This window comes from Aquarana catesbeiana, linkage group LG01, assembly GCF_042186555.1.
Source record: "Aquarana catesbeiana isolate 2022-GZ linkage group LG01, ASM4218655v1, whole genome shotgun sequence".
Taxonomy (NCBI): Eukaryota; Metazoa; Chordata; class Amphibia; order Anura; family Ranidae; genus Aquarana; species Aquarana catesbeiana.
Window position 1 is genome coordinate 131,599,402 of NC_133324.1, and position 11,636 is coordinate 131,611,037.

Genomic DNA, 11,636 nt, shown 5'->3' on the forward strand with positions numbered 1-11,636 from the left:
AAGAAAAGCCGTCAGGAGCCGAGATACACAGGACCGGCTCTGTGTATCTTGGCGGCGCTATATTTAAACTGCAGTGACACTGAGAAGTCACTGCAGTTTAACTGTAGCCTGGGCAAGGCTGCAAATGACGCAGACAAGGCTGCAGATGGACACTGATAAGGCGGCAGATGGAGGCTGCAAATGGCACTGACAAGGTTGCAAGGCTGCAAATGGCACTGAAAAGGCTGCATGATTGAGGCTGCAAATGACACAGACAAGGCTGCAAGGCTGCAAATGACACTGACAAGGCTGCAAGGCTGCAAATGACACTGATAAGGCTGCAATGTCACTGGGCAAGGCTGCAAATGACACTGACAAGGCTGCAAATGACACTGGACAAGCATGCATTTAAATGTAAGTTTTTTTTCCTTAAAATTCCTTAAACTCTTATCTTGAGGTTTGCTGATTGGTTATTGGCAGTTACGTAGTGCCTCTTTTACTGCCGTTGAGAAAACCTGTCTGCATTAGACAGTGATGTAATGGCGGACAATCGCTATCAGAGTGGCGTGCACACACCTCCAAGATGACCACTGCCTTGCTAAAGAAGCTGAGCGTAAAGGTGATGGACTGGCCAAGCATGTCTCCATACCTAAACACTATTGAGCATCTGTGGGGCATCCTTAAACAGAAGGTGGATGCAGGGCCGTCTTTAACATTGATTGGACCCTGGGCAAAAATTTTCTTAGGGCCTCCCTCCATGCAGTTTTGCTCTCCACCTTCTCTGAGGCATACAATAAATAGCAGCTAGACTCAAAATCCGTTTACTGAATCAGATCAGGCAGCGATTGCAATTGGTTGCCAGAGGTTACAGTGTATCATTACCGCTCACTGACTGGTTGCTAGAGGTTACAGCATACATTACGGCTCACTGATTAGTTGATAGAGGTTACAGCACATGATTTCTGCTTGTTGATTGGTTGCTAGAGATTACTGTACATCAATACTGCTCACTGATTGGTTGCTAGAAGTTACTGCACATCACTACTGCTTACTGATTGGTCGCTAGAGGTTACAGCACATCATCTCCTCACTGCCTGCACACCATGAACTGGGGAGGTGAGGGGACGCATTAATAGACAGAAAACTCCCAGGGATCCTAGGACTCCTGGGATCAGTGGCAGTGCTGGGGGGAGGGTGTGATCAATGGCAATGCTAATTTTTTTTACTGACTACCAATATAAAGATGAGTTCTAACACTGGTCACCAATGTAATAGGGGTTTACACTGACCACTAATATAATAGGGGTTTACACTGACCACTAATGTAATAGAAGCATTCACAGTAACCACCAATGTAAGGAGGGATTTACACTGACCACCAATGTAAAGGGGACATTCACATTGGCCACTAGTGTGAATGAAAGGATTCTACACCAAGCACCAATGTAATGAGAAGATTTACACTGACCACCAATGTAATTGAGACATTTAGCCTGCGTTCACATTTGTGTGTGTTCGGAACCTCAAGGGATGAGGGAATTTAAACTGGGATATTTGTCAAGTACAAGGCAGCTGCTTTGGGCCTCACAACAATGAGAGGGCCCAGGGCAGCTGCCCCTTTTGCCCTGCCTTAAAGACGGCCCTGGGTGGATGAGTGCAAGGTCTCTAACATTCACCAGCTCCATGATGTCGTCATGGAGGAGTGGAAGAGGACTCCAGTGGCAACCTGTGAAGCTCTGGTAAACTCCATGCCCAAGAGGGCTAAGGCAGTGTAGAAAAATAATGGTGGCCACACAAAAGATTGACACTTTGGACATTTTCACTTAGGGGTATACTCACTAATGTTGCCAGCGGTTTAGACATTATTGCCTGTATGTCAAGTTTTTTTGAGGGGACAGCAAATTTACACTGTCATACAACCTGTACACTCACTACTTTACATTGTAGCAAAGTGTAATGTCTTCATTGTTGTCACATGAAAAGATCTAATAAAATATTTACAAAAATGTGAGATACTGTATATCTTTGTGGAATTCTTAATGTAACAAATCCTTGTGAAAGTGATCCAAATAAAGTTATAAGTGCCACCACTCTCATGCTCCCCCCCGTTTGATGTTATCCTCACCTCAGGAAATGTGACCTCACAGTTAAGTTTGGTCAATTAGCACTGCTGAGCCACCCCCTAATAGGTTAAATCTCCAGGCTCCTTTGTTGCTCTTTTCAATAGGTATCCTCGGTGCATACAATTAAGGGACAAGCCACATAGTGCTTATACCGTTTTAAAACCACTTTTTTATTAAAATGAATAAAGGTACTCACACATTTTGGGTGCTTACAGTGCACCAATCTACGTTGTACAGACTCTGTATATTCACAAACAGGGAGCAATCAGCGCAAACAAAACCAAAAAGCACAAATGGATGCAAGCTGAACACTATAGGTAATCACATATGCCTAAAAAATATATTGGTAAATTATGGTAAGTGCAGCGCAATAAATATAGCAAATATATCAAAAAGAGAGAAAAAAGTCCAATCCGTATGAGTGGAAAAATGCTATATCCAAAGAGGATGGAAGCCAAGATTCCTCGGGACAGAAAGTGGAATAATTTCTCCAAGTGAAAATGGGTGACGTTATCCTTCACCCAGTGGTGGAACTACCGCCATAGCGACCCACGCATGCACTATGGGGCCCGCAGCCATGTAGGGCCCGGCAGAGGCGGCTCTCTAATTCGGCAATTAGGCTAATTGAAGAGCTGCCTCTGCTGAAAAATGTCGCCACGGGCGCAGCGTTAAGCTCCGGCCAGCAGCGGGTTGCCTGTGAGCTCCAAGCACGGCCAAGCAGTGGACAGAGGGGTCAGAGCGTGGCTGTCTTGGGGAGGAGGCGGGGCCACGCTGTGTTCTCTTAAGGAGGAGAAGGGGAGGAGATTCCAGCAGCCTGAGCAGTGAGCACAATTCCCTCTGCTCGGGAGACACAGATCGCGCCCCCCCCCTCCCCAGCCGTCACCCCCCCTACTACTGGAGTGCTCAGCAGAGCGGCGGTTTCCGCACACCCCAGAGGAGGCATCTGGCTGACGAGGAGAGGAAGAGGAAGGCACCGTGGAGGAGGCCTCACGAGCGCTCTATGGTGCCGATCCGACCAAAGGGAAGGTAAGAGAGAAGAGGTGTCTGGGCTGCCCCTCTCTGGGGCTGTCAATCAGTGTGTGTGTGTGTGGGGGGGGGGGGGGGATCAGGGGCTCCAGCTGCAGGGATAAGCAAAGCTACCACCATGCCACAACCTTTTCTGCAGCCAGCGACCAACATTTTTTTTTTTATGAGAGAGAGCCACCCCCCCCCCATCCATGTTCCTGCAGCATCACTCAGCCACAGCCAGAGACTGGTCTTTATATCCACCCCTGTCCCACCCCCCCACTCCATTCTTCCTGATCATGTGTCGCTAACAGTAAGGACAGCTCAGTCCTGTGCCAGTGTCCATCTGTGATTAACAGCCCCTGACCCATCCCTCCACCCTGCCCTTACCCCTGCCTATGCAGGGCTCCACGGGGGGGGGGGGGGTTGGGAGGTCCCTGTCCAGGGCTGATCCTCTGCCGTGGTGGGCCGGGTGATCCGCATCCTGCATTGGCACTGCCAGCTGATTGGCTTCTCCGCTGCTACGTCCCTCACTGACACCAGCACCGAGATAAAGAGCACCGACACCAGCACTGAGACGAGAGCACTGACACCAGCACCAGGATAGAGAGCACTGACACCAGCGATAAGAGAGCACCAACACCAGCGATAAGAGAGCACCAACACCAGCGATAAGAGAGCACCGACACCAGCACTGAGATAAGAGAGCGCCGACACCAGCACTGAGATAAGAGAGCACTGGCACCAGCACTGAGATAAGAGAGCACTGACACCAGCACTGAGATAAGAGAGCACTGACACCAGCACTGACATAAGAGAGCACTGACACCAGCACTGACATAAGAGAGCACTGACACCAGCACTGAGATAAGGGAACACTGACACCAGCACTGAGATAAGGGAGCACTGACACCAGCACTGAAAAAGGGAACACTGACACCAGCACTGAGATAAGGGAACACTGACACCAGCACTGAGATAAGGGAACACCGACACCAGCACTGAGATAAGGAAGCACTGAGATAAGAGAGCACTGACACCAGCACCAGGATAGAGAGCACTGACACCAGCACTGAGATAAGAGAGCACCGACACCAGCACTGAGATAAGAGAGCACCGACACCAGCACTGAGATAAGGGAGCACCGACACCAGCACTGAGATAAGGGAACACCGACACCAGCACTGAGATAAGGGAACACCGACACCAGCACTGAGATAAGAGAGCACCGACACCAGCACTGAGATAAGGGAGCACTGACACCAGCACTGAGATAAGGGAGCACTGAGATAAGGGAACACTGACACCAGCACTGAGATAAGGGAACACTGAGATAAGGGAACACTGACACCAGCACTGAGATAAGGGAGCACTGACACCAGCAATGAGATAAGGGAGCACTGACACCAGCAATGAGATAAGGGAGCACTGACACCAGCACTTTAAAGCTCTTAATATATGTGAGTGTGGTAATCTGTTGTTCAATGGCATTAGTTCATCTTTTTTTTTGGGGGGGGGGTTGCCCCATACAACATTTTGCTATGGGGCCCTGTGTTTTCTAGTTATGCGCCTGCCTCCACCATATAAACCAAATTGCGCTTACCAGATGAGAAGGTCAGACAGCAATATTTCCTCTCTACCCCTTCCAGCAATGTTTCCTCTCTTCTCTCTTCCTCTCTCTTCTTCTCGTAGAGAGGAAACATTGCTGGAAGTGGCAGCAGAGGAGGTTGTATTATCCTTACACTCACCATTGCCGACTTGGAGGTTTTAAAATTGGAACTCTTTGCTGGGCGTTTTCTTCCATCTTGCTGGAGTGAGGACCTTTGCAGCAGTGCCAGGAGTTACCACCATCCCTGACGGGATATATGTGTGTCTGGCCTTCTCATCTGGTAAGCGCAATTTGGTTTATATGGTGGAGGATAACGTCACCCATTTTCACTTGGAGAAATTATTCCCCTTTCTGTCCCGAGGAATCTTGGCTTCCATTTTCTTTGGATATAGCATTTTTCTACTCATACGGATTGGACTTTTTTCTCTCTTTTTGATATATTTGCTATATTTATTGCACTGCACTTACCATCATTTACCAAGACTATGTATATTCCCGAATGAAGCCGTACAGCCATTTGTTTGTCCACAGCTCCTCGTTCCTCGTGAAGCTGCTGCTGCTTACACTGTACATTGCAGAGGATTCACCATTTGGCCGTAGTGTGTTACAGGCTGCTGTTTAGACTGATGGTTGTTTTTTCATTGGGATGTGTCTTCCTCCCCCCAAAGGGATTGCTCTGGGATCCTCTTTTGGAAAGCATTGCTTGCTACAAAACTGAGGTACTTCCTGTATGGGAGGCGTTATATAGAGGGGGACTTCCTGTCTGTTCTTTTTTTTGTTGGTCTGCCAGTGTCCATTCACCTACAGGTGGTGCATAACCCAGATAATTAAGTATATAGCCTGCTCTGTGTCCTGTGATGTACTCCAAGAAATGGATTTTACAGGTAAGTATATTAAAAAAATCCTATTTTTTTCCCTTCTGTTGGTTGAACTGGATGTGTCTTTTTTTTTTAAGCAGACTAACTATGTATGAGGATTTGTTTAATCTCCGTGGATCATCAGAGGCTGTTCACTTCATTGGGCTCACTTCACTGGGTATATGAGGGGGTTTATAACCACAAAAAGGTCCTAGTAGTATGCCTGTCCCCTCTACTTCCCATAATATACTTACATCGATCCAGCGCTGTGCCTGACTGCAGTAGTTCCCGCCTCCCTCTCAAAGGCAGGAGTCGGAACCATTGAAAAAAGTGGGCATTTAATTAGATGCCCACAGCATGGGATTGTGGCAGTTAAATAAAAAAAAAAAAAAAAAAAAAAAAAAATTTGTGTGTTACTGTCTCTTTAAGGTTAGTCATGACAGGACACGAGTTTTGCGGGCGGGAACAACGTGACTTTGGGCGGGAAAAACACGTGTTTTCAAAAGTATGGACATGTGAGGAAGGGCTATATAAGACCCCCGCATTAAGGCTCCTGTCAGAGTGTGACCCGGAGTGATTTGGCGAGCTCCACAGGCTATAATACAAGAGCTATAATACAGGAGCTCGCCAATCACAAGAGGTCATGAAGACGCTATTGCGGCAGGTCTTGGAAAGAGCGGCGTCGGAAGGAGGGGAAGAATGGCTGAAGAAATGCTTATCCGAATTTACAGCGGAGCCGGCGCCGAACATAGAAGCAGAAGATCTACTAACATATCCTGTTAGTGAAGAGAAAGATGGTGAGCCGGTTGTATCGCCTAATACTCCCCCCTCTCCCAGCCAGACTGCTCGTCCTAGAAGGATTCAACGCAGCTTACCCACAGAGCGTCCGGTATCCTCTGGAAAATCGCGAGAACATGTAGAGTCCCACACGCGCAGTGAAGAGGTGGATGTCGGTCATGCGCAGCTACGTAGTGGGCAGCGCGTGCGCAGAAAGAAGAGGGCTTTCCCTCCGTCCCCTGCGCGTGTCAACGAACGGAGAGAGCAATCGCGGAAGTCTCCGCCTACGGATAGGTTTTCTCTTTTTTCTTTACAGGTGCCCCGGGAATCCACTTCGGAGGTTGCTATGCCAACGGCGTCGCAAGCGTCTAGGCTGTCTCAGCTGGACACCGCGATGGCTCCTCAGAGGACAGCGCACACGGAAGCCGCTGCGGGGGCTGATTCACAGAACAATAGTGCAACCAGCGTTAATTCTACTAGTAATCTTGCTCAGCCTGGTGAGTCAACACAACAACTTTTGTTTTCACAGTTAATTAATTCATTTTCTAAATTTACTGAGTATTTAAGCAATCCTAATTTTTCTGCTCCTGTTTCCTCGCCTGCCAGTGTTTGGGCTAGTACAGTTAACATTCACAAGCCTGTAGATTCCAATGCTGCTGTGCACAATTCTTTGATTAGTAATGTTACAGAGAATACTGCTATATCACCTGTTTTATCACATGTTCCTGAAACATGTTACAAAGAAGTTTTACCCTGTGATATTTCACCTTTGGGTTTTCATTTAGCGCCACATATAAAAGAAAAAATTTGGAAAGGTGAGTTTATTGATTTGTTAACATTGCTTCCTAATAATCAAGATTTTATACAAAAACATGATAAAAGAGCTGAAGAATCTTTAGATAGGCGTCAAACAGCACCAAAATCTTTTTACAATTGGTTACAGGCCTTCTGTATTTTTTCGGCTGTGCTTGGTGAGAAGTTCCTGGAAAAATGTAGTGGTTTGTTCCAACATCTTGAGCATATTCTTGAGGCTTATAAAAATTTTGGAGGTTTTGGCTGGTATAATTATGACGAGTCATTCCGCCAAAAATTAGCTATTTATCCTACGTTGAAATGGGGTATGAAGGATGTAGGATTATGGTTAAACCTTATCCTTCCGACAAAACCAGTTTTCAATAAACAATCGGTTAGTGCTCAAAATGTATATGTATCTACTGTTTATAAAGAAGGTGTATGTTATGCTTTTAATGAGTCCCAGTGCAAATGGGCTACTTCGTGTCGTTATAAGCACAAGTGCTCTTTTTGTTTTGGGACTCACCCATTACCAAAATGTTTCAAAAGGACCCATTCCTATACTCCAAACAGGGACAATTCCAAAAGTGTTCACACCAGTGAAGCTGGAAAGAATGTATCCTTGGCTACTGCTATATCCAGACAAGGTGAAAGCGGAAGTTTTAATTAACGGTTTTTCTTTTGGTTTTCAGCTCCCAGTTTTTACTGGTTCAGGTTGCAAGATAGTAGATAATCTTAAATCTGTTCAAGCCCATAGTCAGGTAGTTAGAATCAAATTGATAAAAGAAATTTTAGCTGGTCGAATGGCAGGTCCTTTTCTATTCCCTCCTTTCAAGAACTTCCGTATTTCACCTTTGGGAATAGTTCCAAAGAAAGAACCAAATTCTTATCGATTGATACACCATCTTTCTTTCCCCAAGGGCAATTCCCTTAATGACGAGATTGATACTGAATTAGCATCTGTGACCTATGCTACATTTGATGATGCCATTGCATTAATAAGACAATTTGACAATGGCGCTTTATTAGCAAAATCTGACATTCAATCTGCATTCAGGCTATTGCCTATTGCACCGGAATCTTTTAATTCCCTGGGTTTTTGTTTTGAAGGAGCCTTTTTCTATGACATGTGCTTACCTATGGGATGCTCATTATCTTGTAGATATTTTGAGACTTTCGCTACATTTTTACAGTGGGTAGTTATGCACGAATCTGGCTGTGAGGGCATTATTCATTATCTGGATGATTTTCTTTTTATAGGCCCTCCAGACTCACCGATTTGTGCATTATTATTACAGTTATTTTTAGCCATTTCTAAATTTTTTGGCATTCCTATTGCTCTAGAAAAAACTTTTCTTCCTGCACCAGTTATGGAATTCTTAGGAATTAAAATTGATTCTAATTTGTTCCAGTATGAACTTCCTTTATTAAAGATTTCTCGCCTTCAAAATTTAATTTGCTATTTTTTACGTCGAAAAAAGGTTTTATTAAAAGAACTTCAATCTTTTTTAGGGTTATTAGCGTTTGCGTCTCGCATTATGCCCATCGGCCGCATTTTTTCTAGGAGATTGGCATTGGCAATGACTGGTCTAAAATCACCTTTTTCGCACGTTCGCCTTACTTCGGATCTCAAAGATGACCTTTTGGTTTGGTCTCAATCCCTTATGGATTATAATGGTCGAACCTTTTTTCAGGAAGAATTTGTTTTTTCTGCGGATATGGAATTGTACACAGATGCTGCAGGATCGTATGGTTTTGCAGCTATTTGGCGTACTCACTGGTGCTGTGGCTCTTGGCCTCAATCTTGGGTCACTACAAAGGCAACAAAAAATATTGTTTTGTTGGAATTATTTCCCATCATTGTGGCTTTTGAGATTTGGGGTAAATATTTTGCTAATAAGAGGATTTTAGTTCATTCAGATAACAAAGGAGTGCTTTTTGCGTTAAATTGTCTCTCTTCAAAATCACTTTATGTGATAAAGCTTCTGCGTTATTTTGTTTTATTATGTTTAAAATATAATATTTGGGTTAAAGCAAAATACGTTCCTGGAAAACATAATGTAGTAGCTGACGCATTATCTCGTTTCCAGATGGTTCGTTTCAGACAGTTTTTTCCGGAAGCGGATCTAGTCGGTCATTCTTGCCCAAGTCACCTGTGGGATTTGATCTAGCCACGGTTTTTTTCTGCTATTCAATATTCTGTGGCTCCTAAAACATGGACTGAATATTCGGTTGCATGGAATAGGTGGCTGTTGTTTAACGATGAATTAGGTTTCTGTGGTTATGATCCTACAGAACAAACGGTTTTGGCTTTTCTTTGTTCACTTATGCAACAGAAGCTATCTTTTCACCATATTAATAAGAGTATAGCAGGAATTTCTTTTTTCTTAAAATTCTATAATTTACCAGTATGTAAAAGTTTTTTCTCTGTTCGTCAGGCGTTGAAAGGATATAGAAAAAAGAATTTTACACCTGATTCCAGAAGGCCAGTTTCATTGGATCTTTTAAAAAGGCTTTGTTTAGCAACACCTTTGATTTGTAGTTCCAAATATGAAGCGTTGTTATTTCATTCAGCTTTCGTTCTGATATTCTTCGCGGCACTTCGTATTTCTGAGCTAGTTCCAAATAATAAGAAGGGTCTTTCTGGTTTAAAATTTGAAGATGTTTCAGTTTCCTCAGGTGTTGTGAGGATTTTTATTAGTAAATCCAAGACCGACGTTACGGGTAAAGGGCACTGGCTAACGTTGCATGCTTGTGGCGATCCTATTATTTGCCCTTATAAGGTAATTTCAAATTATCTTTCCTCCAGACCGTCGTGTTCAGGTAATTTTTTGGTTCATTTAGACCTTTTTCCCCTCACAAAATTTCAATTTTCCGCTATTTTTAAACGATGCTTGTCTCATTTAAGCCTTTCTCATTTAAAATTCTCAACCCATTCGTTCCGTATTGGAGCGGCCACGGAAGCAGCCAGATTGGGCCTGGATGATGCTATTATTATGCAATTGGGGAGGTGGGAATCTAATCGTTTTAATATCTATGTTCGTCCTAATTTATCTCTCTAATTTTAGGTGAAAAGTTTTTCGTTTGGATAATTGGACACTCATTTGTTCATTGGGCCCACAAAAGAGCATGCAGACGCTGTTATACGTCCAACTTATCTTTTTCTCCTGCATCTTTTCGAATTCTTTGGAAAGGTATTCGTGGGTTAAAATGGACGAATCTTAACCTTCATCTTTCAAATTTGGCTCAGTTATGGCCCAATCCTGCAGTTATTATTTTACATTTAGGTGGCAATGATGTGGGTAAGATTAAAACGTTGGATTTAATTTTTATGATAAAAAATGATTTACATCGGATACAGCTCTCTTTTTCACGCACTCGGATAATTTTTTCCGAGATGGTTCCGCGTCTTATTTGGTTATCCTCTTCAGAGAACAAACCTTTGGAGAAGATCCGTAGACGTGTGAATCATTCTATTGAAAAATTCATGCCTCTTTTGAACGGCTTTTCATTTCGCCATGTAGATTTAGAAGGAGGTTTTTCAGGCCTTTATAGACAAGACGGAGTTCACTTGTCGGATATTGGTCTAGATATTTTTAATTTGGGTTTACAATCTATGATTGAAATGGCCGCGGTTATGGGGTAGGCCGTTTTTTGTTTTTTATTAAAACAAAAAATCGGCTGGTGGGGACTTTGATGTTTTTTATTCAGTGTACTCGCTCGAGTTCTATGACTGAGCGAGATAGTAATTGATATTTAAAGTTTTAATTTTAAATTATTTATGAATTTAAGGAAATAAATTAATTTATTTATTTATTATTATACCAATAAAAGTGCCGCGGCCATTTGTATTACCAAAAAAAAAAAAATATATATATATATATATATATATATATATCATTTATATATGATAAAGATTTAAATAAAATATATGAGATAATTTTTTGTGTGGTCTAATTTATTTATTATTTATATATGGTTCAATGAATATTATTTATACGGCCTACATTCCCATGAAAAAAGTGGGCATTTAATTAGATGCTCACAGCATGGGATTGTGGCAGTTAAATAAAAAAAAAAAATTTGTGTGTTACTGTCTCTTTAAGGTTAGTCATGACAGGACACGAGTTTTGCGGGCGGGAACAACGTGACTTTGGGCGGGAAAAACACGTGTTTTCAAAAGTATGGACATGTGAGGAAGGGCTATATAAGACCCCCGCATTAAGGCTCCTGTCAGAGTGTGACTCGGAGTGATTTGGCGAGCTCCCCTCCCTCCCACCCTGTCGCAGCACTTTTATGTGGTTTACACCCTTGGATCAAGGGGGGACTTTGATGTTTTTTATTCAGTGTACTCGCTCGAGTTCTATGACTGAGCGAGATATTAATTGATATTTAAAGTTTTAATTTTAAATTATTTATGAATTTAAGGAAATAAATTAATTTATTTATTATTATACCAATAAAAGTGCCGCGGCCATTTGTATTACCAAAAAA